This window comes from Quercus suber, unplaced genomic scaffold (assembly GCF_002906115.3).
Source record: "Quercus suber isolate HL8 unplaced genomic scaffold, Cork oak 2.0 scaffold_300, whole genome shotgun sequence".
NCBI classification, from domain to species: Eukaryota; Viridiplantae; Streptophyta; class Magnoliopsida; order Fagales; family Fagaceae; genus Quercus; species Quercus suber.
In genome coordinates this window covers 270,226-276,225 of record NW_027069756.1, presented here as the reverse complement: position 1 = coordinate 276,225, position 6,000 = coordinate 270,226, and positions in this window count along the sequence as shown.

Here is a 6,000-nt window from a genome sequence, read left to right as displayed (position 1 = left end):
CCTTGAGGATAGCTAGGTCAAATCCTCCCCAGGTTTTTATTGTGTGGTTTCCTGGGTGATCATATCATTGTGTCTTTTATATTTCCGTTGCTTTATACTTTTGATATGATTGTATGTTTGTGATAACCTAAAATTGCATAATTGGACTAAGTTAATCACTTGGCTAATTAACTAGGTTAATTTAATTGTGTTTTAAGGGGTCTAAATTTCCTTCAACATAAATTCCTAAATCTTTAGAACCTAACACTCGTGTTTCAAGTGAGCCATATAAGCTCTTCAAATTTAAAAAAAGAAGTATTATTAGACATTTGTTAGGTTTTTTTGCTGTGTATATATAACAGCATAATGACGTAGCATATTTTTAATTGTTAAAAAAATTACACATGACTACCAATTCACAATATGAGTATTGGGAAAAATTCCATATAAGTTAAAATAAATTTTATCAAGTACAGCGGAAGTACAACCGCACAAGAACGTAAAAAATTTACTTGGAAAATTCTTTCTCTTTGAAGGGAAAAACCACAGGCAAATTCTGAATAATTTCACTATATTAAATAGAGATTACAACACTTAGAGATACAGCTTGAATAATGAAAAAACTCTCTTTTTCTTTTCAGTCAATGCTCTCTTTCTCATTGTGTATCTCTCACAATTTTCTCTTACTCTCTCTATTTTTCTCTTCTCTTTTGCTTGTTCTCACTCACGCAGTTCTTCTGCACTTAGTGTATGTTTGGCAAAAAAAATTTTGCCAACTTATTTTACTATTCAGCTTATTTTTGCTACTATTTATGGGTCTTACTGTACTATTTCAATTAATTTTTAACTTTATCTATAGTACTTTCAACAAAAAATTTTGAATTTCAATAAAATAAGTGGATTCTAAATAGAGTACTCACTTTCTTTGAGACATCAATTCTTGACATCAATTCTGGGAATTCTAGCATTTTACCCTTAGTTTTTTAAAAATTTAGCAATATGCCCCTGTTTTAAAACTATTTAGGTCCATGCCCCTGTTTTGAAACTTGATTTTAATAAAATCGAGTTTCAATCAAAAAACTCGATCGGTTTAAAATCGAGTTATGCCAAATGAAACTTAAAAAAAAAAAAAAAATTGTGGAACTCGAGTTCATAGAGCTTGAGTTCCATACCTATAGCTACGTTTAGGGAGCCCTATAGTAGCGTTTTTAATGGAACTCGAGTTCCATGCAATTTTTTTTTTTTTTTTTTTATCACTTTATACTTGTAGCTACGTTCAAGGAGCCCTATAGTGTTGTTTTTAATGAAACTCATACTCCATGAACTCGAGTTCCATGCAAGTTTTTTTTTTTTTTTATAAGTTTGATTGCCCCATACTCGATTTTATAAGGGTAAAATGCTAGAATCACCATTTCTTCCTTTCATACTCTTGACTTCAAGTCACAATAAATGCAACTCACTTGTCCTGACTTTGCTTCAGCCAACATGCCTAAGCCAACCAACACCAATAACTCATGCTGACTTTTGTACATGATGAAAGACTATTACAAGTGCGCTGGACATGGTGCAGTGCACCCAACACTTGTCAAAAAGGTTTTAACAAATTAGACTTATCTCAATTCCTAGACAATCCAAATCCCTTTCACCATGACCTCAATGTCGGCCTCCATTGCAATACCAACAACCAAGGCACAACTGCCATAGACCTCATTGCGAAATCAAAACCTCACGCGCGCTGGTCTCCATAAGGACAACACATATTGACAAATCAATTAGTTCAAGAAGAAAATTCGATGTTGGTGACGTTGACTTCAAATCTCAAACGTGTACAGAAGAAAATCGATTTGATTATTTTTTATTTATTTTTATTCTAACTAGATATTTGTGGAGATCCAAGTGTTAGACTCTTCGATTATGCATGCCTATGGAATCTTGAAGTGTATTTTCTATTATATACCCTTGGTTCAAATCAAATTTTAAAATTGGGAAAAAAAATGGTTTATTTTATATAGATTTGGATTTTTTATGTAATATCGGAGCTTTTTGAAGCCAATCCATTCATTTATATAGATATGGATATTTTATATTGCTTGTAGAGGATCATCATGATGTTGACATGGCTTTTGTTAGGAGTTGTGGAGTTTGGAAGTGGGATTTGGATTTTGCAATGAAGTCTGTGGCGGTTGTGGCTTGATATTTGGAATTGATTTGTAGGCTAGTTTGGAGGTTTTGGTTAAAGAGATTTGGGTTTTTTAAAGATTGGGATAAATATAATTTGTAAAAAAATTTGTGAGTTGATAATTATGTGTAATTTTTAATGATAAAAAAATATGCCACAGCACTTAAAAAATTGACATCTCATTGTTTTGTTAGACGCAGACAAGCAAACCAACTGAAGGACCAACATCACTCATTTTTTAAAATTCTTAAGGGATTAATAGCACTCACTTGAAATTTCAAAGCCTAATTATGCTCATAGGGTATACTTTAAGAACTAACAATATAGTTTCACTTTTATTTTATGTACTATTACATTCAGTTTAAAGATCCAACCTTCTGTCTTTGTGTTTTGAAGAGTGGCGGAATCTATGTTCTGGGAAATAGAAGAACATGAAGAGTCTTTGATATCTCTCTCTCTCTCTCTTTCTCTCTCTCACACACACACACACATATGAAGCTGTAGAGGAAAGAGAATGAATGAGATTAATTTTATGTTGATATGGTTTCAAAAACATAATCTCTTGCTTCCTTGGCTACATCGTCATTGTGGTTGTGCTCCTACCATTTCAGATCTAATAAAAAAAATAGCATTTTGCGAGAAAAATATCCACTGTTTTAGTCCCTCTTCAAACATCTGCAAAACTAATTCAATCAAACCAGTTCTCAAGTTTCGCGGTTAAACTAGCGATTAATGGTTTTTTGTTGTTGTTGTTGTTGTTAATTTCCAATTTTTGTGATTAATCGAATTGGATTGGTGTTTGGTTCTAGATTGAATTGACAGGTCTGGCCCAGTTTTTAAAACAATTGTTAGGTTCTAAAAATTTAGAACAATTGGCAAATTGTGAGCACAAACTTGTCTAGATATAGATTTCTAGATCTATAGGTTTGATTAGACAATACTCAAGGTACTACATGTCAAAATACAAGAACATTCAAGCTACAGAAAAGAGAATTCAAATTCAGTGAAATTCGACCGATTGAAAATTAGATCTGACCGATCAAAAATCACAGACATAAAATTTCTGTAGAATTTTATTTCAGCCCAAACTTTGCTTAAACATTTTGGGTTTCAAGTGAAACACTTCTAGTATATAAAGGAAAATCTTAACTACGTTTTGGGAGCTTTTGAGAGACTTTGGAGGTGCTCTTGTGAGATCTAAAAGGTATTGTGCCTTCCTCTTCAAAGTCACTACTAGAAATCATTCTCATATTATTAGATCCAGTAGATTTGAAGTTGTTGCATACAAGATCAACAACTGCTGATGATCTAAACCTTCAAGGGTGGTCTTGGAGTCACAAACTTGAGAGTTTGTGCTGCTAAACTTTTGAGTGGGATCTCAAAGTCATAAGCAAGGGCGCTTGTGTTGCAGAAAATCCAAGAAGAGAAGGAGTTCGTGGATTCGGAGTTTGCACGTGGTCGTGTCAGTAAGTTACTACTGGAGGTAGCAATAGATTTAGAGTTAAATCTGATTGTAAAAACTTCGATTCTCTTATAGTGGATTTACTTTACCTTGAAGACAGTTATGTCAAATCCTTTCCAAGTTTTTACCTTGAAGTGGTTCGTTTCATCGGTTTTTCTGAGTCATCATATCGTGGTGTTGTTTATTTTCCGCTACTTTGCATGATATGATTTATTTGTATTTAACCTAGGTCTGAATAATTAATCTAAGTAATTACTTGGTTAATATATTAGGTTAAACAACTTGGTTTAAGGGGTTTAAACATACAAACAACAATGATATTTTATATATTATTTTTTTAAAAGGAAAGGTTAGAAACTTATATTTTATCTTTGAAACTTGTAGTTAGTGTCCATAAAACCATCAAATCATTAACATAGCAAATTTTTAGAATGTATCATATAAACTTTCCCCTGGTTGTAAGCTTTAGCTCAAATAAAACTTTCTCTCCTTGTAAAGTGCAAGAATAGAGATGAGGTTGTGGTTTCAAGACTCATTGGATGTGTATGTAATAACCAATTAAAAAAATGGAAAATATAAAAATCACAGGTGTGCAATGGTCAATGGTGTGAGAAAGGAGAGGCAAGGAGAGGCAAGAGAGGTTTATTAATTTATTTAAAGGAGACGGGGAAAAATAAAAATCACAAGTGTATCGCAACTTTTTTTTTTCCTTATTGATATAAATATGTTGACGTTTAAACTTGGCACGAATTTATTTATGTACTAGATTTTTTTTTGTAGTTTTTTTTTTTCTTATTGTATGGGATTTTCATTTATATAACTTATAATTATTTTTGAGAAACAAACACATATATACACATAAGGGAGAGGAAAATGGGTGAGGAGAGTCGAGAGAGGATTATTTACATTTATAATATGTAATGACTCACTACATCATATGTTTACAATCCAAAGGCAATCAATATCAGGATAATTTTCTTGCAAATTATTAGTACTTTTATTAAAGAAAAAAATCATAATATTAAAAAATATATATAATTTTATAATTTTTATATAAATCCAATTCTTTCACTATTCTTTCATTTATTCAATATATATGATTCAATTTTACTTAGTCAAAGATTCAAGGATTAATTTCTATAATAAATATAAATATCCTAGCAAATATTGCCTCTTTTCGTTTATAAAAAAAACATTTATGTGACACGCCAAGTACGAAAACAATCTAATGCATGTGAGCCCCATCAACCAATTAAAGTATGCACAATAGCCTATCAAAAAAAAGAAAAAAGAAAAAAAATATGCACAATAAATCCATAAAATTATTTTAATTATCACTTCATAATCATTTTCCGTCATGTCCATCTTGCAAATTAATGGTGCGGAATTCCGGGAATCCCAACGAATTAAAGCATCGCGTTGTACTTCACATGAACAATTTCTCATGTTATTTTTTCACCACCTTTGTCAAAGGCTGTCTCCAAAGTTGAAACCCATATACCTCATAGTCTAAGCACAGCCTGACTTTGGCGAAGACCAACAACTGCTGTTGGTAGAAGCCTAGATTTTAAGGATTTTATGACCAGACAAAAACAGGCAAGGCGGGGCGATGGTTATTGAATGGCGAGTGGTGACATTAAAGTTAGAGAAATGCATTCACAATACATTCTTGACAAATTTTAAGGAGTAAGTTTTTATTAGCTGTTATTGATGGGTAAAACAGTAATTTTAATAGTGCATTCAAGTTTAAACCAATAACTTTTTACTACATATGATTTGTTGTGAAAATGTTGTAAATATAACACTTCTCTTAAAGTTATTGCACCGTACAATCTCAACCCTTGAATACAAATTTTATGTCTTACCATGCCATTTGTATTTCACTTTTTATATTCCACCTATTACAATTTATTTTCACTTATCTTATAAAATAACTAAAGTTTTGTAAAAGAATCAAATACATGACATGTCATAATTGGTGGAGCATTAAGTGTAACTCAAAAAGTGGGATAAAATATTTCTATTTTTGGACAAGAAAATCTAAAACCACGATATTTTGTAACACAATTTTGCCACGATATAAGAGCATACATTAACTATCCATTTTTGAAAATTGTTTATGCGAATTTGAAAAAGCTATGAAAAAGGTTAATCACTTTTTCATTTTTCCATAAAAAGTTTACTTAAATGGTTTCCTAATGCATGCCATAATTAGTAAGACCCTATCTAAAATAACACACATAACCAAAATAAATTTATAAACAATAAGCTAATTAATCATTAACAAAAAGATGTTCCTTTTTTTAAAAATTTTGTATTACCAACTCATAGTTGAACATTTATTAATTCTTAATTTGTGCTCTTGGGACCTCTTGATTAA